The 17,676-nt window shown below is 52.9% G+C and overlaps 42 non-coding genes across 42 annotated transcripts; 31 read left to right on the top strand and 11 right to left on the bottom strand.

Moving 5' to 3' along the window:
• Nucleotides 1-363: 363 nt before the first annotated feature.
• Trnar-acg (transfer RNA arginine (anticodon ACG)) lies at nucleotides 364-436 on the bottom strand. Its single transcript has one exon. It is a non-coding gene; the product is annotated as a tRNA-Arg (tRNA).
• Nucleotides 437-813: 377 nt separating this feature from the next.
• On the top strand, nucleotides 814-905 carry Trnai-uau (transfer RNA isoleucine (anticodon UAU)). The gene is given in 2 exon segments: nucleotides 814-851; nucleotides 870-905. It is a non-coding gene; the product is annotated as a tRNA-Ile (tRNA).
• Nucleotides 906-1,189: 284 nt separating this feature from the next.
• On the top strand, nucleotides 1,190-1,261 carry Trnad-guc (transfer RNA aspartic acid (anticodon GUC)). The gene has a single exon. It is a non-coding gene; the product is annotated as a tRNA-Asp (tRNA).
• Nucleotides 1,262-1,368: 107 nt separating this feature from the next.
• Trnad-guc (transfer RNA aspartic acid (anticodon GUC)) lies at nucleotides 1,369-1,440 on the top strand. Its single transcript has one exon. It is a non-coding gene; the product is annotated as a tRNA-Asp (tRNA).
• A 598-nt stretch (nucleotides 1,441-2,038) lies between these two features.
• Nucleotides 2,039-2,111, bottom strand: Trnar-acg (transfer RNA arginine (anticodon ACG)). The gene has a single exon. It is a non-coding gene; the product is annotated as a tRNA-Arg (tRNA).
• Nucleotides 2,112-2,488: 377 nt separating this feature from the next.
• Nucleotides 2,489-2,580, top strand: Trnai-uau (transfer RNA isoleucine (anticodon UAU)). Its single transcript is given in 2 exon segments — nucleotides 2,489-2,526; nucleotides 2,545-2,580. It is a non-coding gene; the product is annotated as a tRNA-Ile (tRNA).
• Nucleotides 2,581-2,864: 284 nt separating this feature from the next.
• Nucleotides 2,865-2,936, top strand: Trnad-guc (transfer RNA aspartic acid (anticodon GUC)). The gene has a single exon. It is a non-coding gene; the product is annotated as a tRNA-Asp (tRNA).
• A 107-nt stretch (nucleotides 2,937-3,043) lies between these two features.
• Trnad-guc (transfer RNA aspartic acid (anticodon GUC)) lies at nucleotides 3,044-3,115 on the top strand. The gene has a single exon. It is a non-coding gene; the product is annotated as a tRNA-Asp (tRNA).
• A 598-nt stretch (nucleotides 3,116-3,713) lies between these two features.
• On the bottom strand, nucleotides 3,714-3,786 carry Trnar-acg (transfer RNA arginine (anticodon ACG)). The gene has a single exon. It is a non-coding gene; the product is annotated as a tRNA-Arg (tRNA).
• Nucleotides 3,787-4,163: 377 nt separating this feature from the next.
• On the top strand, nucleotides 4,164-4,255 carry Trnai-uau (transfer RNA isoleucine (anticodon UAU)). Its single transcript is given in 2 exon segments — nucleotides 4,164-4,201; nucleotides 4,220-4,255. It is a non-coding gene; the product is annotated as a tRNA-Ile (tRNA).
• Nucleotides 4,256-4,539: 284 nt separating this feature from the next.
• Nucleotides 4,540-4,611, top strand: Trnad-guc (transfer RNA aspartic acid (anticodon GUC)). The gene has a single exon. It is a non-coding gene; the product is annotated as a tRNA-Asp (tRNA).
• A 107-nt stretch (nucleotides 4,612-4,718) lies between these two features.
• Trnad-guc (transfer RNA aspartic acid (anticodon GUC)) lies at nucleotides 4,719-4,790 on the top strand. Its single transcript has one exon. It is a non-coding gene; the product is annotated as a tRNA-Asp (tRNA).
• Nucleotides 4,791-5,388: 598 nt separating this feature from the next.
• Trnar-acg (transfer RNA arginine (anticodon ACG)) lies at nucleotides 5,389-5,461 on the bottom strand. The gene has a single exon. It is a non-coding gene; the product is annotated as a tRNA-Arg (tRNA).
• Nucleotides 5,462-5,838: 377 nt separating this feature from the next.
• Trnai-uau (transfer RNA isoleucine (anticodon UAU)) lies at nucleotides 5,839-5,930 on the top strand. Its single transcript is given in 2 exon segments — nucleotides 5,839-5,876; nucleotides 5,895-5,930. It is a non-coding gene; the product is annotated as a tRNA-Ile (tRNA).
• A 284-nt stretch (nucleotides 5,931-6,214) lies between these two features.
• On the top strand, nucleotides 6,215-6,286 carry Trnad-guc (transfer RNA aspartic acid (anticodon GUC)). The gene has a single exon. It is a non-coding gene; the product is annotated as a tRNA-Asp (tRNA).
• Nucleotides 6,287-6,393: 107 nt separating this feature from the next.
• Nucleotides 6,394-6,465, top strand: Trnad-guc (transfer RNA aspartic acid (anticodon GUC)). Its single transcript has one exon. It is a non-coding gene; the product is annotated as a tRNA-Asp (tRNA).
• Nucleotides 6,466-7,063: 598 nt separating this feature from the next.
• Trnar-acg (transfer RNA arginine (anticodon ACG)) lies at nucleotides 7,064-7,136 on the bottom strand. The gene has a single exon. It is a non-coding gene; the product is annotated as a tRNA-Arg (tRNA).
• A 377-nt stretch (nucleotides 7,137-7,513) lies between these two features.
• Nucleotides 7,514-7,605, top strand: Trnai-uau (transfer RNA isoleucine (anticodon UAU)). Its single transcript is given in 2 exon segments — nucleotides 7,514-7,551; nucleotides 7,570-7,605. It is a non-coding gene; the product is annotated as a tRNA-Ile (tRNA).
• A 284-nt stretch (nucleotides 7,606-7,889) lies between these two features.
• On the top strand, nucleotides 7,890-7,961 carry Trnad-guc (transfer RNA aspartic acid (anticodon GUC)). The gene has a single exon. It is a non-coding gene; the product is annotated as a tRNA-Asp (tRNA).
• Nucleotides 7,962-8,068: 107 nt separating this feature from the next.
• On the top strand, nucleotides 8,069-8,140 carry Trnad-guc (transfer RNA aspartic acid (anticodon GUC)). Its single transcript has one exon. It is a non-coding gene; the product is annotated as a tRNA-Asp (tRNA).
• Nucleotides 8,141-8,738: 598 nt separating this feature from the next.
• Trnar-acg (transfer RNA arginine (anticodon ACG)) lies at nucleotides 8,739-8,811 on the bottom strand. Its single transcript has one exon. It is a non-coding gene; the product is annotated as a tRNA-Arg (tRNA).
• A 377-nt stretch (nucleotides 8,812-9,188) lies between these two features.
• Trnai-uau (transfer RNA isoleucine (anticodon UAU)) lies at nucleotides 9,189-9,280 on the top strand. The gene is given in 2 exon segments: nucleotides 9,189-9,226; nucleotides 9,245-9,280. It is a non-coding gene; the product is annotated as a tRNA-Ile (tRNA).
• Nucleotides 9,281-9,564: 284 nt separating this feature from the next.
• Nucleotides 9,565-9,636, top strand: Trnad-guc (transfer RNA aspartic acid (anticodon GUC)). Its single transcript has one exon. It is a non-coding gene; the product is annotated as a tRNA-Asp (tRNA).
• A 107-nt stretch (nucleotides 9,637-9,743) lies between these two features.
• Trnad-guc (transfer RNA aspartic acid (anticodon GUC)) lies at nucleotides 9,744-9,815 on the top strand. The gene has a single exon. It is a non-coding gene; the product is annotated as a tRNA-Asp (tRNA).
• A 598-nt stretch (nucleotides 9,816-10,413) lies between these two features.
• Nucleotides 10,414-10,486, bottom strand: Trnar-acg (transfer RNA arginine (anticodon ACG)). The gene has a single exon. It is a non-coding gene; the product is annotated as a tRNA-Arg (tRNA).
• Nucleotides 10,487-10,863: 377 nt separating this feature from the next.
• Trnai-uau (transfer RNA isoleucine (anticodon UAU)) lies at nucleotides 10,864-10,955 on the top strand. Its single transcript is given in 2 exon segments — nucleotides 10,864-10,901; nucleotides 10,920-10,955. It is a non-coding gene; the product is annotated as a tRNA-Ile (tRNA).
• Nucleotides 10,956-11,239: 284 nt separating this feature from the next.
• Trnad-guc (transfer RNA aspartic acid (anticodon GUC)) lies at nucleotides 11,240-11,311 on the top strand. Its single transcript has one exon. It is a non-coding gene; the product is annotated as a tRNA-Asp (tRNA).
• Nucleotides 11,312-11,418: 107 nt separating this feature from the next.
• Trnad-guc (transfer RNA aspartic acid (anticodon GUC)) lies at nucleotides 11,419-11,490 on the top strand. The gene has a single exon. It is a non-coding gene; the product is annotated as a tRNA-Asp (tRNA).
• Nucleotides 11,491-12,088: 598 nt separating this feature from the next.
• Trnar-acg (transfer RNA arginine (anticodon ACG)) lies at nucleotides 12,089-12,161 on the bottom strand. The gene has a single exon. It is a non-coding gene; the product is annotated as a tRNA-Arg (tRNA).
• Nucleotides 12,162-12,538: 377 nt separating this feature from the next.
• On the top strand, nucleotides 12,539-12,630 carry Trnai-uau (transfer RNA isoleucine (anticodon UAU)). Its single transcript is given in 2 exon segments — nucleotides 12,539-12,576; nucleotides 12,595-12,630. It is a non-coding gene; the product is annotated as a tRNA-Ile (tRNA).
• A 284-nt stretch (nucleotides 12,631-12,914) lies between these two features.
• Trnad-guc (transfer RNA aspartic acid (anticodon GUC)) lies at nucleotides 12,915-12,986 on the top strand. The gene has a single exon. It is a non-coding gene; the product is annotated as a tRNA-Asp (tRNA).
• A 107-nt stretch (nucleotides 12,987-13,093) lies between these two features.
• Trnad-guc (transfer RNA aspartic acid (anticodon GUC)) lies at nucleotides 13,094-13,165 on the top strand. Its single transcript has one exon. It is a non-coding gene; the product is annotated as a tRNA-Asp (tRNA).
• A 598-nt stretch (nucleotides 13,166-13,763) lies between these two features.
• Trnar-acg (transfer RNA arginine (anticodon ACG)) lies at nucleotides 13,764-13,836 on the bottom strand. Its single transcript has one exon. It is a non-coding gene; the product is annotated as a tRNA-Arg (tRNA).
• A 377-nt stretch (nucleotides 13,837-14,213) lies between these two features.
• Nucleotides 14,214-14,305, top strand: Trnai-uau (transfer RNA isoleucine (anticodon UAU)). Its single transcript is given in 2 exon segments — nucleotides 14,214-14,251; nucleotides 14,270-14,305. It is a non-coding gene; the product is annotated as a tRNA-Ile (tRNA).
• A 284-nt stretch (nucleotides 14,306-14,589) lies between these two features.
• On the top strand, nucleotides 14,590-14,661 carry Trnad-guc (transfer RNA aspartic acid (anticodon GUC)). The gene has a single exon. It is a non-coding gene; the product is annotated as a tRNA-Asp (tRNA).
• Nucleotides 14,662-14,768: 107 nt separating this feature from the next.
• Trnad-guc (transfer RNA aspartic acid (anticodon GUC)) lies at nucleotides 14,769-14,840 on the top strand. Its single transcript has one exon. It is a non-coding gene; the product is annotated as a tRNA-Asp (tRNA).
• Nucleotides 14,841-15,438: 598 nt separating this feature from the next.
• On the bottom strand, nucleotides 15,439-15,511 carry Trnar-acg (transfer RNA arginine (anticodon ACG)). Its single transcript has one exon. It is a non-coding gene; the product is annotated as a tRNA-Arg (tRNA).
• A 377-nt stretch (nucleotides 15,512-15,888) lies between these two features.
• Trnai-uau (transfer RNA isoleucine (anticodon UAU)) lies at nucleotides 15,889-15,980 on the top strand. The gene is given in 2 exon segments: nucleotides 15,889-15,926; nucleotides 15,945-15,980. It is a non-coding gene; the product is annotated as a tRNA-Ile (tRNA).
• Nucleotides 15,981-16,264: 284 nt separating this feature from the next.
• Trnad-guc (transfer RNA aspartic acid (anticodon GUC)) lies at nucleotides 16,265-16,336 on the top strand. Its single transcript has one exon. It is a non-coding gene; the product is annotated as a tRNA-Asp (tRNA).
• A 107-nt stretch (nucleotides 16,337-16,443) lies between these two features.
• Trnad-guc (transfer RNA aspartic acid (anticodon GUC)) lies at nucleotides 16,444-16,515 on the top strand. Its single transcript has one exon. It is a non-coding gene; the product is annotated as a tRNA-Asp (tRNA).
• Nucleotides 16,516-17,113: 598 nt separating this feature from the next.
• On the bottom strand, nucleotides 17,114-17,186 carry Trnar-acg (transfer RNA arginine (anticodon ACG)). The gene has a single exon. It is a non-coding gene; the product is annotated as a tRNA-Arg (tRNA).
• Nucleotides 17,187-17,563: 377 nt separating this feature from the next.
• Trnai-uau (transfer RNA isoleucine (anticodon UAU)) lies at nucleotides 17,564-17,655 on the top strand. Its single transcript is given in 2 exon segments — nucleotides 17,564-17,601; nucleotides 17,620-17,655. It is a non-coding gene; the product is annotated as a tRNA-Ile (tRNA).
• The last annotated feature ends 21 nt before the right edge of the window (nucleotides 17,656-17,676 follow it).

A 17,676-nucleotide genomic window follows, 5' to 3' on the forward strand; every position in this document is an offset into this window, starting at 1 on the left:
TTTTTAGCAGAGCGTGGTTTCGATCCACGGACCGCTGGGTTATGGGCCCAGCACGCTTCCACTGCGCCACTCTGCTGTGTGGGAGAGTACTGGCTCTTCGTCACATCACGTCTCACACCTGGGCAGTGTTGTCTGCGTCGCTTTCACACGCCTACATGTGATTGCGTAACATCTCCTACAGCTCTCAGCTTGACTTGTCTCGACTTTGCTCGACTGACGCTACGCTGACGCTTGCAGGCAGCGATATTTACCACGATCGCCCCGACATGCAGCTGCGAGAAGCACAGGAGTAACAAAGCACTCCACGATGCGGCGACATACGAAATCCACTGCCCAGCTACTCGTCGGAAACTAACAAAATGCCGACCCTGCCAAGATTCGAACCTGGAATCTTCTGATCCGTAGTCAGACGCGTTATCCGTTGCGCCACAGGGCCACCGGCAGCATTTTGTCTACGAGACAAGTGCAATTCGCTAAGAAATGTGTTCTCCACGGCTCAGCAAGCTCCCAAGGAAGGTACCTCTCGTCCAGCTGCGTGGCCGCAGTGCGCCTGCAGAACTTAGAGCTTGCCACGCATCTGCTCTCGCTGTTCGACAGGTAGCAGAAGGCAAGGCGCGCTTTTTCGCATGTTTTCTCGACGACGAGAGCCGGTTGATGTGCATGTAAGCGTAGCATATGAAGCAAGAATAGCACGAACCATTCGTAGTCAGGTGCAAAAGTCGCAGTATGGCACCAGGTGGCGAACATATGTTTCTGTGGCCACCACTAGTTTCCAGCAAAGTGAATACCACTGACTGAGGGCCCTGTGTTGTAGCCCCAGTGGCGCAATTGGTTAGCGCACGGTACTTATAAGGCAGTAGCCGTGCGCAATGCCGGGGTTGTGAGTTCGAGCCTCTCCTGGGGCATATTTTTATTTCGTGGCACAGTCTCTGACAGCAACAGGAGGCTACGTTTGAGATGTATCAGCTATTTGAGGAATATAATCGTGCATTCGATACGGTAGCTGCGTCTTCCTCGGTAGTATAGTGGTTAGTATCCCCTCCTGTCACCCGGGAGACCGGGGTTCGATTCCCCGCCGGGGAGAGACATCCGATTTTTAATTGCTGCACTATCACTCGCCGTCTTAGTGTAGGACGTTTGCAGGTACTAGCAACATGTGTCTCCCACACAGGCAGCTGCCTACAGCGCATCCTCGGTAGTATAGTGGTTAGTATCCCCGCCTGTCACCCGGGAGACCGGGGTTCGATTCCCCGCCGGGGAGAGACATCCGATTTTTAATTGCTGCACTATCACTCGCCGAACTTAGTGTAGGACGTTTGCAGGTACTAGCAACATGTGTCTCCCACACAGGCAGCTGTCTACAGTGCATCCTCGGTAGTATAGTGGTTAGTATCCCCGCCTGTCACGCGGGAGACCGGGGTTCGATTCCCCGCCGGGGAGATGCGATTTTTATCTCACAAACCTGTTCGAGAGTTGCGCGTATGGGGATCGGAAGAGCATAAAGTTTGCGATCAAGGAGTGTAGTTGGTGCAAAATCTAAAAAAAAATGCTACATCTTAGGAAGTGGTTCTTGCATTCTTCACACATCAGGGTTTGCTACTGAGGCTGAATCAAAGCACCCCAGCCGACGCTCTGGGCGTAGTAATCGAGCTGGACACAGTCTGCAAAAGAAATATTTTTAGCAGAGCGTGGTTTCGATCCACGGACCGCTGGGTTATGGGCCCAGCACGCTTCCACTGCGCCACTCTGCTGTGTGGGAGAGTACTGGCTCTTCGTCACATCACGTCTCACACCTGGGCAGTGTTGTCTGCGTCGCTTTCACACGCCTACATGTGATTGCGTAACATCTCCTACAGCTCTCAGCTTGACTTGTCTCGACTTTGCTCGACTGACGCTACGCTGACGCTTGCAGGCAGCGATATTTACCACGATCGCCCCGACATGCAGCTGCGAGAAGCACAGGAGTAACAAAGCACTCCACGATGCGGCGACATACGAAATCCACTGCCCAGCTACTCGTCGGAAACTAACAAAATGCCGACCCTGCCAAGATTCGAACCTGGAATCTTCTGATCCGTAGTCAGACGCGTTATCCGTTGCGCCACAGGGCCACCGGCAGCATTTTGTCTACGAGACAAGTGCAATTCGCTAAGAAATGTGTTCTCCACGGCTCAGCAAGCTCCCAAGGAAGGTACCTCTCGTCCAGCTGCGTGGCCGCAGTGCGCCTGCAGAACTTAGAGCTTGCCACGCATCTGCTCTCGCTGTTCGACAGGTAGCAGAAGGCAAGGCGCGCTTTTTCGCATGTTTTCTCGACGACGAGAGCCGGTTGATGTGCATGTAAGCGTAGCATATGAAGCAAGAATAGCACGAACCATTCGTAGTCAGGTGCAAAAGTCGCAGTATGGCACCAGGTGGCGAACATATGTTTCTGTGGCCACCACTAGTTTCCAGCAAAGTGAATACCACTGACTGAGGGCCCTGTGTTGTAGCCCCAGTGGCGCAATTGGTTAGCGCACGGTACTTATAAGGCAGTAGCCGTGCGCAATGCCGGGGTTGTGAGTTCGAGCCTCTCCTGGGGCATATTTTTATTTCGTGGCACAGTCTCTGACAGCAACAGGAGGCTACGTTTGAGATGTATCAGCTATTTGAGGAATATAATCGTGCATTCGATACGGTAGCTGCGTCTTCCTCGGTAGTATAGTGGTTAGTATCCCCTCCTGTCACCCGGGAGACCGGGGTTCGATTCCCCGCCGGGGAGAGACATCCGATTTTTAATTGCTGCACTATCACTCGCCGTCTTAGTGTAGGACGTTTGCAGGTACTAGCAACATGTGTCTCCCACACAGGCAGCTGCCTACAGCGCATCCTCGGTAGTATAGTGGTTAGTATCCCCGCCTGTCACCCGGGAGACCGGGGTTCGATTCCCCGCCGGGGAGAGACATCCGATTTTTAATTGCTGCACTATCACTCGCCGAACTTAGTGTAGGACGTTTGCAGGTACTAGCAACATGTGTCTCCCACACAGGCAGCTGTCTACAGTGCATCCTCGGTAGTATAGTGGTTAGTATCCCCGCCTGTCACGCGGGAGACCGGGGTTCGATTCCCCGCCGGGGAGATGCGATTTTTATCTCACAAACCTGTTCGAGAGTTGCGCGTATGGGGATCGGAAGAGCATAAAGTTTGCGATCAAGGAGTGTAGTTGGTGCAAAATCTAAAAAAAAATGCTACATCTTAGGAAGTGGTTCTTGCATTCTTCACACATCAGGGTTTGCTACTGAGGCTGAATCAAAGCACCCCAGCCGACGCTCTGGGCGTAGTAATCGAGCTGGACACAGTCTGCAAAAGAAATATTTTTAGCAGAGCGTGGTTTCGATCCACGGACCGCTGGGTTATGGGCCCAGCACGCTTCCACTGCGCCACTCTGCTGTGTGGGAGAGTACTGGCTCTTCGTCACATCACGTCTCACACCTGGGCAGTGTTGTCTGCGTCGCTTTCACACGCCTACATGTGATTGCGTAACATCTCCTACAGCTCTCAGCTTGACTTGTCTCGACTTTGCTCGACTGACGCTACGCTGACGCTTGCAGGCAGCGATATTTACCACGATCGCCCCGACATGCAGCTGCGAGAAGCACAGGAGTAACAAAGCACTCCACGATGCGGCGACATACGAAATCCACTGCCCAGCTACTCGTCGGAAACTAACAAAATGCCGACCCTGCCAAGATTCGAACCTGGAATCTTCTGATCCGTAGTCAGACGCGTTATCCGTTGCGCCACAGGGCCACCGGCAGCATTTTGTCTACGAGACAAGTGCAATTCGCTAAGAAATGTGTTCTCCACGGCTCAGCAAGCTCCCAAGGAAGGTACCTCTCGTCCAGCTGCGTGGCCGCAGTGCGCCTGCAGAACTTAGAGCTTGCCACGCATCTGCTCTCGCTGTTCGACAGGTAGCAGAAGGCAAGGCGCGCTTTTTCGCATGTTTTCTCGACGACGAGAGCCGGTTGATGTGCATGTAAGCGTAGCATATGAAGCAAGAATAGCACGAACCATTCGTAGTCAGGTGCAAAAGTCGCAGTATGGCACCAGGTGGCGAACATATGTTTCTGTGGCCACCACTAGTTTCCAGCAAAGTGAATACCACTGACTGAGGGCCCTGTGTTGTAGCCCCAGTGGCGCAATTGGTTAGCGCACGGTACTTATAAGGCAGTAGCCGTGCGCAATGCCGGGGTTGTGAGTTCGAGCCTCTCCTGGGGCATATTTTTATTTCGTGGCACAGTCTCTGACAGCAACAGGAGGCTACGTTTGAGATGTATCAGCTATTTGAGGAATATAATCGTGCATTCGATACGGTAGCTGCGTCTTCCTCGGTAGTATAGTGGTTAGTATCCCCTCCTGTCACCCGGGAGACCGGGGTTCGATTCCCCGCCGGGGAGAGACATCCGATTTTTAATTGCTGCACTATCACTCGCCGTCTTAGTGTAGGACGTTTGCAGGTACTAGCAACATGTGTCTCCCACACAGGCAGCTGCCTACAGCGCATCCTCGGTAGTATAGTGGTTAGTATCCCCGCCTGTCACCCGGGAGACCGGGGTTCGATTCCCCGCCGGGGAGAGACATCCGATTTTTAATTGCTGCACTATCACTCGCCGAACTTAGTGTAGGACGTTTGCAGGTACTAGCAACATGTGTCTCCCACACAGGCAGCTGTCTACAGTGCATCCTCGGTAGTATAGTGGTTAGTATCCCCGCCTGTCACGCGGGAGACCGGGGTTCGATTCCCCGCCGGGGAGATGCGATTTTTATCTCACAAACCTGTTCGAGAGTTGCGCGTATGGGGATCGGAAGAGCATAAAGTTTGCGATCAAGGAGTGTAGTTGGTGCAAAATCTAAAAAAAAATGCTACATCTTAGGAAGTGGTTCTTGCATTCTTCACACATCAGGGTTTGCTACTGAGGCTGAATCAAAGCACCCCAGCCGACGCTCTGGGCGTAGTAATCGAGCTGGACACAGTCTGCAAAAGAAATATTTTTAGCAGAGCGTGGTTTCGATCCACGGACCGCTGGGTTATGGGCCCAGCACGCTTCCACTGCGCCACTCTGCTGTGTGGGAGAGTACTGGCTCTTCGTCACATCACGTCTCACACCTGGGCAGTGTTGTCTGCGTCGCTTTCACACGCCTACATGTGATTGCGTAACATCTCCTACAGCTCTCAGCTTGACTTGTCTCGACTTTGCTCGACTGACGCTACGCTGACGCTTGCAGGCAGCGATATTTACCACGATCGCCCCGACATGCAGCTGCGAGAAGCACAGGAGTAACAAAGCACTCCACGATGCGGCGACATACGAAATCCACTGCCCAGCTACTCGTCGGAAACTAACAAAATGCCGACCCTGCCAAGATTCGAACCTGGAATCTTCTGATCCGTAGTCAGACGCGTTATCCGTTGCGCCACAGGGCCACCGGCAGCATTTTGTCTACGAGACAAGTGCAATTCGCTAAGAAATGTGTTCTCCACGGCTCAGCAAGCTCCCAAGGAAGGTACCTCTCGTCCAGCTGCGTGGCCGCAGTGCGCCTGCAGAACTTAGAGCTTGCCACGCATCTGCTCTCGCTGTTCGACAGGTAGCAGAAGGCAAGGCGCGCTTTTTCGCATGTTTTCTCGACGACGAGAGCCGGTTGATGTGCATGTAAGCGTAGCATATGAAGCAAGAATAGCACGAACCATTCGTAGTCAGGTGCAAAAGTCGCAGTATGGCACCAGGTGGCGAACATATGTTTCTGTGGCCACCACTAGTTTCCAGCAAAGTGAATACCACTGACTGAGGGCCCTGTGTTGTAGCCCCAGTGGCGCAATTGGTTAGCGCACGGTACTTATAAGGCAGTAGCCGTGCGCAATGCCGGGGTTGTGAGTTCGAGCCTCTCCTGGGGCATATTTTTATTTCGTGGCACAGTCTCTGACAGCAACAGGAGGCTACGTTTGAGATGTATCAGCTATTTGAGGAATATAATCGTGCATTCGATACGGTAGCTGCGTCTTCCTCGGTAGTATAGTGGTTAGTATCCCCTCCTGTCACCCGGGAGACCGGGGTTCGATTCCCCGCCGGGGAGAGACATCCGATTTTTAATTGCTGCACTATCACTCGCCGTCTTAGTGTAGGACGTTTGCAGGTACTAGCAACATGTGTCTCCCACACAGGCAGCTGCCTACAGCGCATCCTCGGTAGTATAGTGGTTAGTATCCCCGCCTGTCACCCGGGAGACCGGGGTTCGATTCCCCGCCGGGGAGAGACATCCGATTTTTAATTGCTGCACTATCACTCGCCGAACTTAGTGTAGGACGTTTGCAGGTACTAGCAACATGTGTCTCCCACACAGGCAGCTGTCTACAGTGCATCCTCGGTAGTATAGTGGTTAGTATCCCCGCCTGTCACGCGGGAGACCGGGGTTCGATTCCCCGCCGGGGAGATGCGATTTTTATCTCACAAACCTGTTCGAGAGTTGCGCGTATGGGGATCGGAAGAGCATAAAGTTTGCGATCAAGGAGTGTAGTTGGTGCAAAATCTAAAAAAAAATGCTACATCTTAGGAAGTGGTTCTTGCATTCTTCACACATCAGGGTTTGCTACTGAGGCTGAATCAAAGCACCCCAGCCGACGCTCTGGGCGTAGTAATCGAGCTGGACACAGTCTGCAAAAGTAATATTTTTAGCAGAGCGTGGTTTCAATCCACGGACCTCTGGGTTATGGGCCCAGCACGCTTCCACTGCGCCACTCTGCTGTGTGGGAGAGTACTGGCTCTTCGTCACATCACGTCTCACACCTGGGCAGTGTTGTCTGCGTCGCTTTCACACGCCTACATGTGATTGCGTAACATCTCCTACAGCTCTCAGCTTGACTTGTCTCGACTTTGCTCGACTGACGCTACGCTGACGCTTGCAGGCAGCGATATTTACCACGATCGCCCCGACATGCAGCTGCGAGAAGCACAGGAGTAACAAAGCACTCCACGATGCGGCGACATACGAAATCCACTGCCCAGCTACTCGTCGGAAACTAACAAAATGCCGACCCTGCCAAGATTCGAACCTGGAATCTTCTGATCCGTAGTCAGACGCGTTATCCGTTGCGCCACAGGGCCACCGGCAGCATTTTGTCTACGAGACAAGTGCAATTCGCTAAGAAATGTGTTCTCCACGGCTCAGCAAGCTCCCAAGGAAGGTACCTCTCGTCCAGCTGCGTGGCCGCAGTGCGCCTGCAGAACTTAGAGCTTGCCACGCATCTGCTCTCGCTGTTCGACAGGTAGCAGAAGGCAAGGCGCGCTTTTTCGCATGTTTTCTCGACGACGAGAGCCGGTTGATGTGCATGTAAGCGTAGCATATGAAGCAAGAATAGCACGAACCATTCGTAGTCAGGTGCAAAAGTCGCAGTATGGCACCAGGTGGCGAACATATGTTTCTGTGGCCACCACTAGTTTCCAGCAAAGTGAATACCACTGACTGAGGGCCCTGTGTTGTAGCCCCAGTGGCGCAATTGGTTAGCGCACGGTACTTATAAGGCAGTAGCCGTGCGCAATGCCGGGGTTGTGAGTTCGAGCCTCTCCTGGGGCATATTTTTATTTCGTGGCACAGTCTCTGACAGCAACAGGAGGCTACGTTTGAGATGTATCAGCTATTTGAGGAATATAATCGTGCATTCGATACGGTAGCTGCGTCTTCCTCGGTAGTATAGTGGTTAGTATCCCCTCCTGTCACCCGGGAGACCGGGGTTCGATTCCCCGCCGGGGAGAGACATCCGATTTTTAATTGCTGCACTATCACTCGCCGTCTTAGTGTAGGACGTTTGCAGGTACTAGCAACATGTGTCTCCCACACAGGCAGCTGCCTACAGCGCATCCTCGGTAGTATAGTGGTTAGTATCCCCGCCTGTCACCCGGGAGACCGGGGTTCGATTCCCCGCCGGGGAGAGACATCCGATTTTTAATTGCTGCACTATCACTCGCCGAACTTAGTGTAGGACGTTTGCAGGTACTAGCAACATGTGTCTCCCACACAGGCAGCTGTCTACAGTGCATCCTCGGTAGTATAGTGGTTAGTATCCCCGCCTGTCACGCGGGAGACCGGGGTTCGATTCCCCGCCGGGGAGATGCGATTTTTATCTCACAAACCTGTTCGAGAGTTGCGCGTATGGGGATCGGAAGAGCATAAAGTTTGCGATCAAGGAGTGTAGTTGGTGCAAAATCTAAAAAAAAATGCTACATCTTAGGAAGTGGTTCTTGCATTCTTCACACATCAGGGTTTGCTACTGAGGCTGAATCAAAGCACCCCAGCCGACGCTCTGGGCGTAGTAATCGAGCTGGACACAGTCTGCAAAAGTAATATTTTTAGCAGAGCGTGGTTTCAATCCACGGACCTCTGGGTTATGGGCCCAGCACGCTTCCACTGCGCCACTCTGCTGTGTGGGAGAGTACTGGCTCTTCGTCACATCACGTCTCACACCTGGGCAGTGTTGTCTGCGTCGCTTTCACACGCCTACATGTGATTGCGTAACATCTCCTACAGCTCTCAGCTTGACTTGTCTCGACTTTGCTCGACTGACGCTACGCTGACGCTTGCAGGCAGCGATATTTACCACGATCGCCCCGACATGCAGCTGCGAGAAGCACAGGAGTAACAAAGCACTCCACGATGCGGCGACATACGAAATCCACTGCCCAGCTACTCGTCGGAAACTAACAAAATGCCGACCCTGCCAAGATTCGAACCTGGAATCTTCTGATCCGTAGTCAGACGCGTTATCCGTTGCGCCACAGGGCCACCGGCAGCATTTTGTCTACGAGACAAGTGCAATTCGCTAAGAAATGTGTTCTCCACGGCTCAGCAAGCTCCCAAGGAAGGTACCTCTCGTCCAGCTGCGTGGCCGCAGTGCGCCTGCAGAACTTAGAGCTTGCCACGCATCTGCTCTCGCTGTTCGACAGGTAGCAGAAGGCAAGGCGCGCTTTTTCGCATGTTTTCTCGACGACGAGAGCCGGTTGATGTGCATGTAAGCGTAGCATATGAAGCAAGAATAGCACGAACCATTCGTAGTCAGGTGCAAAAGTCGCAGTATGGCACCAGGTGGCGAACATATGTTTCTGTGGCCACCACTAGTTTCCAGCAAAGTGAATACCACTGACTGAGGGCCCTGTGTTGTAGCCCCAGTGGCGCAATTGGTTAGCGCACGGTACTTATAAGGCAGTAGCCGTGCGCAATGCCGGGGTTGTGAGTTCGAGCCTCTCCTGGGGCATATTTTTATTTCGTGGCACAGTCTCTGACAGCAACAGGAGGCTACGTTTGAGATGTATCAGCTATTTGAGGAATATAATCGTGCATTCGATACGGTAGCTGCGTCTTCCTCGGTAGTATAGTGGTTAGTATCCCCTCCTGTCACCCGGGAGACCGGGGTTCGATTCCCCGCCGGGGAGAGACATCCGATTTTTAATTGCTGCACTATCACTCGCCGTCTTAGTGTAGGACGTTTGCAGGTACTAGCAACATGTGTCTCCCACACAGGCAGCTGCCTACAGCGCATCCTCGGTAGTATAGTGGTTAGTATCCCCGCCTGTCACCCGGGAGACCGGGGTTCGATTCCCCGCCGGGGAGAGACATCCGATTTTTAATTGCTGCACTATCACTCGCCGAACTTAGTGTAGGACGTTTGCAGGTACTAGCAACATGTGTCTCCCACACAGGCAGCTGTCTACAGTGCATCCTCGGTAGTATAGTGGTTAGTATCCCCGCCTGTCACGCGGGAGACCGGGGTTCGATTCCCCGCCGGGGAGATGCGATTTTTATCTCACAAACCTGTTCGAGAGTTGCGCGTATGGGGATCGGAAGAGCATAAAGTTTGCGATCAAGGAGTGTAGTTGGTGCAAAATCTAAAAAAAAATGCTACATCTTAGGAAGTGGTTCTTGCATTCTTCACACATCAGGGTTTGCTACTGAGGCTGAATCAAAGCACCCCAGCCGACGCTCTGGGCGTAGTAATCGAGCTGGACACAGTCTGCAAAAGTAATATTTTTAGCAGAGCGTGGTTTCAATCCACGGACCTCTGGGTTATGGGCCCAGCACGCTTCCACTGCGCCACTCTGCTGTGTGGGAGAGTACTGGCTCTTCGTCACATCACGTCTCACACCTGGGCAGTGTTGTCTGCGTCGCTTTCACACGCCTACATGTGATTGCGTAACATCTCCTACAGCTCTCAGCTTGACTTGTCTCGACTTTGCTCGACTGACGCTACGCTGACGCTTGCAGGCAGCGATATTTACCACGATCGCCCCGACATGCAGCTGCGAGAAGCACAGGAGTAACAAAGCACTCCACGATGCGGCGACATACGAAATCCACTGCCCAGCTACTCGTCGGAAACTAACAAAATGCCGACCCTGCCAAGATTCGAACCTGGAATCTTCTGATCCGTAGTCAGACGCGTTATCCGTTGCGCCACAGGGCCACCGGCAGCATTTTGTCTACGAGACAAGTGCAATTCGCTAAGAAATGTGTTCTCCACGGCTCAGCAAGCTCCCAAGGAAGGTACCTCTCGTCCAGCTGCGTGGCCGCTGTGCGCCTGCAGAACTTAGAGCTTGCCACGCATCTGCTCTCGCTGTTCGACAGGTAGCAGAAGGCAAGGCGCGCTTTTTCGCATGTTTTCTCGACGACGAGAGCCGGTTGATGTGCATGTAAGCGTAGCATATGAAGCAAGAATAGCACGAACCATTCGTAGTCAGGTGCAAAAGTCGCAGTATGGCACCAGGTGGCGAACATATGTTTCTGTGGCCACCACTAGTTTCCAGCAAAGTGAATACCACTGACTGAGGGCCCTGTGTTGTAGCCCCAGTGGCGCAATTGGTTAGCGCACGGTACTTATAAGGCAGTAGCCGTGCGCAATGCCGGGGTTGTGAGTTCGAGCCTCTCCTGGGGCATATTTTTATTTCGTGGCACAGTCTCTGACAGCAACAGGAGGCTACGTTTGAGATGTATCAGCTATTTGAGGAATATAATCGTGCATTCGATACGGTAGCTGCGTCTTCCTCGGTAGTATAGTGGTTAGTATCCCCTCCTGTCACCCGGGAGACCGGGGTTCGATTCCCCGCCGGGGAGAGACATCCGATTTTTAATTGCTGCACTATCACTCGCCGTCTTAGTGTAGGACGTTTGCAGGTACTAGCAACATGTGTCTCCCACACAGGCAGCTGCCTACAGCGCATCCTCGGTAGTATAGTGGTTAGTATCCCCGCCTGTCACCCGGGAGACCGGGGTTCGATTCCCCGCCGGGGAGAGACATCCGATTTTTAATTGCTGCACTATCACTCGCCGAACTTAGTGTAGGACGTTTGCAGGTACTAGCAACATGTGTCTCCCACACAGGCAGCTGTCTACAGTGCATCCTCGGTAGTATAGTGGTTAGTATCCCCGCCTGTCACGCGGGAGACCGGGGTTCGATTCCCCGCCGGGGAGATGCGATTTTTATCTCACAAACCTGTTCGAGAGTTGCGCGTATGGGGATCGGAAGAGCATAAAGTTTGCGATCAAGGAGTGTAGTTGGTGCAAAATCTAAAAAAAAATGCTACATCTTAGGAAGTGGTTCTTGCATTCTTCACACATCAGGGTTTGCTACTGAGGCTGAATCAAAGCACCCCAGCCGACGCTCTGGGCGTAGTAATCGAGCTGGACACAGTCTGCAAAAGTAATATTTTTAGCAGAGCGTGGTTTCAATCCACGGACCTCTGGGTTATGGGCCCAGCACGCTTCCACTGCGCCACTCTGCTGTGTGGGAGAGTACTGGCTCTTCGTCACATCACGTCTCACACCTGGGCAGTGTTGTCTGCGTCGCTTTCACACGCCTACATGTGATTGCGTAACATCTCCTACAGCTCTCAGCTTGACTTGTCTCGACTTTGCTCGACTGACGCTACGCTGACGCTTGCAGGCAGCGATATTTACCACGATCGCCCCGACATGCAGCTGCGAGAAGCACAGGAGTAACAAAGCACTCCACGATGCGGCGACATACGAAATCCACTGCCCAGCTACTCGTCGGAAACTAACAAAATGCCGACCCTGCCAAGATTCGAACCTGGAATCTTCTGATCCGTAGTCAGACGCGTTATCCGTTGCGCCACAGGGCCACCGGCAGCATTTTGTCTACGAGACAAGTGCAATTCGCTAAGAAATGTGTTCTCCACGGCTCAGCAAGCTCCCAAGGAAGGTACCTCTCGTCCAGCTGCGTGGCCGCAGTGCGCCTGCAGAACTTAGAGCTTGCCACGCATCTGCTCTCGCTGTTCGACAGGTAGCAGAAGGCAAGGCGCGCTTTTTCGCATGTTTTCTCGACGACGAGAGCCGGTTGATGTGCATGTAAGCGTAGCATATGAAGCAAGAATAGCACGAACCATTCGTAGTCAGGTGCAAAAGTCGCAGTATGGCACCAGGTGGCGAACATATGTTTCTGTGGCCACCACTAGTTTCCAGCAAAGTGAATACCACTGACTGAGGGCCCTGTGTTGTAGCCCCAGTGGCGCAATTGGTTAGCGCACGGTACTTATAAGGCAGTAGCCGTGCGCAATGCCGGGGTTGTGAGTTCGAGCCTCTCCTGGGGCATATTTTTATTTCGTGGCACAGTCTCTGACAGCAACAGGAGGCTACGTTTGAGATGTATCAGCTATTTGAGGAATATAATCGTGCATTCGATACGGTAGCTGCGTCTTCCTCGGTAGTATAGTGGTTAGTATCCCCTCCTGTCACCCGGGAGACCGGGGTTCGATTCCCCGCCGGGGAGAGACATCCGATTTTTAATTGCTGCACTATCACTCGCCGTCTTAGTGTAGGACGTTTGCAGGTACTAGCAACATGTGTCTCCCACACAGGCAGCTGCCTACAGCGCATCCTCGGTAGTATAGTGGTTAGTATCCCCGCCTGTCACCCGGGAGACCGGGGTTCGATTCCCCGCCGGGGAGAGACATCCGATTTTTAATTGCTGCACTATCACTCGCCGAACTTAGTGTAGGACGTTTGCAGGTACTAGCAACATGTGTCTCCCACACAGGCAGCTGTCTACAGTGCATCCTCGGTAGTATAGTGGTTAGTATCCCCGCCTGTCACGCGGGAGACCGGGGTTCGATTCCCCGCCGGGGAGATGCGATTTTTATCTCACAAACCTGTTCGAGAGTTGCGCGTATGGGGATCGGAAGAGCATAAAGTTTGCGATCAAGGAGTGTAGTTGGTGCAAAATCTAAAAAAAAATGCTACATCTTAGGAAGTGGTTCTTGCATTCTTCACACATCAGGGTTTGCTACTGAGGCTGAATCAAAGCACCCCAGCCGACGCTCTGGGCGTAGTAATCGAGCTGGACACAGTCTGCAAAAGTAATATTTTTAGCAGAGCGTGGTTTCAATCCACGGACCTCTGGGTTATGGGCCCAGCACGCTTCCACTGCGCCACTCTGCTGTGTGGGAGAGTACTGGCTCTTCGTCACATCACGTCTCACACCTGGGCAGTGTTGTCTGCGTCGCTTTCACACGCCTACATGTGATTGCGTAACAACTCCTACAGCTCTCAGCTTGACTTGTCTCGACTTTGCTCGACTGACGCTACGCTGACGCTTGCAGGCAGCGATATTTACCACGATCGCCCCGACATGCAGCTGCGAGAAGCACAGGAGTAACAAAGCACTCCACGATGCGGCGACATACGAAATCCACTGCCCAGCTACTCGTCGGAAACTAACAAAATGCCGACCCTGCCAAGATTCGAACCTGGAATCTTCTGATCCGTAGTCAGACGCGTTATCCGTTGCGCCACAGGGCCACCGGCAGCATTTTGTCTACGAGACAAGTGCAATTCGCTAAGAAATGTGTTCTCCACGGCTCAGCAAGCTCCCAAGGAAGGTACCTCTCGTCCAGCTGCGTGGCCGCAGTGCGCCTGCAGAACTTAGAGCTTGCCACGCATCTGCTCTCGCTGTTCGACAGGTAGCAGAAGGCAAGGCGCGCTTTTTCGCATGTTTTCTCGACGACGAGAGCCGGTTGATGTGCATGTAAGCGTAGCATATGAAGCAAGAATAGCACGAACCATTCGTAGTCAGGTGCAAAAGTCGCAGTATGGCACCAGGTGGCGAACATATGTTTCTGTGGCCACCACTAGTTTCCAGCAAAGTGAATACCACTGACTGAGGGCCCTGTGTTGTAGCCCCAGTGGCGCAATTGGTTAGCGCACGGTACTTATAAGGCAGTAGCCGTGCGCAATGCCGGGGTTGTGAGTTCGAGCCTCTCCTGGGGCATATTTTTATTTCGTGGCACAGTCTCTGACAGCAACAGGAGGCTACGTTTGAGATGTATCAGCTATTTGAGGAATATAATCGTGCATTCGATACGGTAGCTGCGTCTTCCTCGGTAGTATAGTGGTTAGTATCCCCTCCTGTCACCCGGGAGACCGGGGTTCGATTCCCCGCCGGGGAGAGACATCCGATTTTTAATTGCTGCACTATCACTCGCCGTCTTAGTGTAGGACGTTTGCAGGTACTAGCAACATGTGTCTCCCACACAGGCAGCTGCCTACAGCGCATCCTCGGTAGTATAGTGGTTAGTATCCCCGCCTGTCACCCGGGAGACCGGGGTTCGATTCCCCGCCGGGGAGAGACATCCGATTTTTAATTGCTGCACTATCACTCGCCGAACTTAGTGTAGGACGTTTGCAGGTACTAGCAACATGTGTCTCCCACACAGGCAGCTGTCTACAGTGCATCCTCGGTAGTATAGTGGTTAGTATCCCCGCCTGTCACGCGGGAGACCGGGGTTCGATTCCCCGCCGGGGAGATGCGATTTTTATCTCACAAACCTGTTCGAGAGTTGCGCGTATGGGGATCGGAAGAGCATAAAGTTTGCGATCAAGGAGTGTAGTTGGTGCAAAATCTAAAAAAAAATGCTACATCTTAGGAAGTGGTTCTTGCATTCTTCACACATCAGGGTTTGCTACTGAGGCTGAATCAAAGCACCCCAGCCGACGCTCTGGGCGTAGTAATCGAGCTGGACACAGTCTGCAAAAGTAATATTTTTAGCAGAGCGTGGTTTCAATCCACGGACCTCTGGGTTATGGGCCCAGCACGCTTCCACTGCGCCACTCTGCTGTGTGGGAGAGTACTGGCTCTTCGTCACATCACGTCTCACACCTGGGCAGTGTTGTCTGCGTCGCTTTCACACGCCTACATGTGATTGCGTAACATCTCCTACAGCTCTCAGCTTGACTTGTCTCGACTTTGCTCGACTGACGCTACGCTGACGCTTGCAGGCAGCGATATTTACCACGATCGCCCCGACATGCAGCTGCGAGAAGCACAGGAGTAACAAAGCACTCCACGATGCGGCGACATACGAAATCCACTGCCCAGCTACTCGTCGGAAACTAACAAAATGCCGACCCTGCCAAGATTCGAACCTGGAATCTTCTGATCCGTAGTCAGACGCGTTATCCGTTGCGCCACAGGGCCACCGGCAGCATTTTGTCTACGAGACAAGTGCAATTCGCTAAGAAATGTGTTCTCCACGGCTCAGCAAGCTCCCAAGGAAGGTACCTCTCGTCCAGCTGCGTGGCCGCAGTGCGCCTGCAGAACTTAGAGCTTGCCACGCATCTGCTCTCGCTGTTCGACAGGTAGCAGAAGGCAAGGCGCGCTTTTTCGCATGTTTTCTCGACGACGAGAGCCGGTTGATGTGCATGTAAGCGTAGCATATGAAGCAAGAATAGCACGAACCATTCGTAGTCAGGTGCAAAAGTCGCAGTATGGCACCAGGTGGCGAACATATGTTTCTGTGGCCACCACTAGTTTCCAGCAAAGTGAATACCACTGACTGAGGGCCCTGTGTTGTAGCCCCAGTGGCGCAATTGGTTAGCGCACGGTACTTATAAGGCAGTAGCCGTGCGCAATGCCGGGGTTGTGAGTTCGAGCCTCTCCTGGGGCATATTTTTATTTCGTGGCACAGTCTCTGACAGCAACAGGAGGCTACGTTTGAGATGTATCAGCTATTTGAGGAATATAATCGTGCATTCGATACGGTAGCTGCGTCTTCCTCGGTAGTATAGTGGTTAGTATCCCCTCCTGTCACCCGGGAGACCGGGGTTCGATTCCCCGCCGGGGAGAGACATCCGATTTTTAATTGCTGCACTATCACTCGCCGTCTTAGTGTAGGACGTTTGCAGGTACTAGCAACATGTGTCTCCCACACAGGCAGCTGCCTACAGCGCATCCTCGGTAGTATAGTGGTTAGTATCCCCGCCTGTCACCCGGGAGACCGGGGTTCGATTCCCCGCCGGGGAGAGACATCCGATTTTTAATTGCTGCACTATCACTCGCCGAACTTAGTGTAGGACGTTTGCAGGTACTAGCAACATGTGTCTCCCACACAGGCAGCTGTCTACAGTGCATCCTCGGTAGTATAGTGGTTAGTATCCCCGCCTGTCACGCGGGAGACCGGGGTTCGATTCCCCGCCGGGGAGATGCGATTTTTATCTCACAAACCTGTTCGAGAGTTGCGCGTATGGGGATCGGAAGAGCATAAAGTTTGCGATCAAGGAGTGTAGTTGGTGCAAAATCTAAAAAAAAATGCTACATCTTAGGAAGTGGTTCTTGCATTCTTCACACATCAGGGTTTGCTACTGAGGCTGAATCAAAGCACCCCAGCCGACGCTCTGGGCGTAGTAATCGAGCTGGACACAGTCTGCAAAAGTAATATTTTTAGCAGAGCGTGGTTTCAATCCACGGACCTCTGGGTTATGGGCCCAGCACGCTTCCACTGCGCCACTCTGCTGTGTGGGAGAGTACTGGCTCTTCGTCACATCACGTCTCACACCTGGGCAGTGTTGTCTGCGTCGCTTTCACACGCCTACATGTGATTGCGTAACATCTCCTACAGCTCTCAGCTTGACTTGTCTCGACTTTGCTCGACTGACGCTACGCTGACGCTTGCAGGCAGCGATATTTACCACGATCGCCCCGACATGCAGCTGCGAGAAGCACAGGAGTAACAAAGCACTCCACGATGCGGCGACATACGAAATCCACTGCCCAGCTACTCGTCGGAAACTAACAAAATGCCGACCCTGCCAAGATTCGAACCTGGAATCTTCTGATCCGTAGTCAGACGCGTTATCCGTTGCGCCACAGGGCCACCGGCAGCATTTTGTCTACGAGACAAGTGCAATTCGCTAAGAAATGTGTTCTCCACGGCTCAGCAAGCTCCCAAGGAAGGTACCTCTCGTCCAGCTGCGTGGCCGCAGTGCGCCTGCAGAACTTAGAGCTTGCCACGCATCTGCTCTCGCTGTTCGACAGGTAGCAGAAGGCAAGGCGCGCTTTTTCGCATGTTTTCTCGACGACGAGAGCCGGTTGATGTGCATGTAAGCGTAGCATATGAAGCAAGAATAGCACGAACCATTCGTAGTCAGGTGCAAAAGTCGCAGTATGGCACCAGGTGGCGAACATATGTTTCTGTGGCCACCACTAGTTTCCAGCAAAGTGAATACCACTGACTGAGGGCCCTGTGTTGTAGCCCCAGTGGCGCAATTGGTTAGCGCACGGTACTTATAAGGCAGTAGCCGTGCGCAATGCCGGGGTTGTGAGTTCGAGCCTCTCCTGGGGCATATTTTTATTTCGTGGCACAG

This window comes from Schistocerca cancellata, unplaced genomic scaffold (genome assembly GCF_023864275.1).
Source record: "Schistocerca cancellata isolate TAMUIC-IGC-003103 unplaced genomic scaffold, iqSchCanc2.1 HiC_scaffold_307, whole genome shotgun sequence".
In the NCBI taxonomy this organism is placed as follows: Eukaryota; Metazoa; Arthropoda; class Insecta; order Orthoptera; family Acrididae; genus Schistocerca; species Schistocerca cancellata.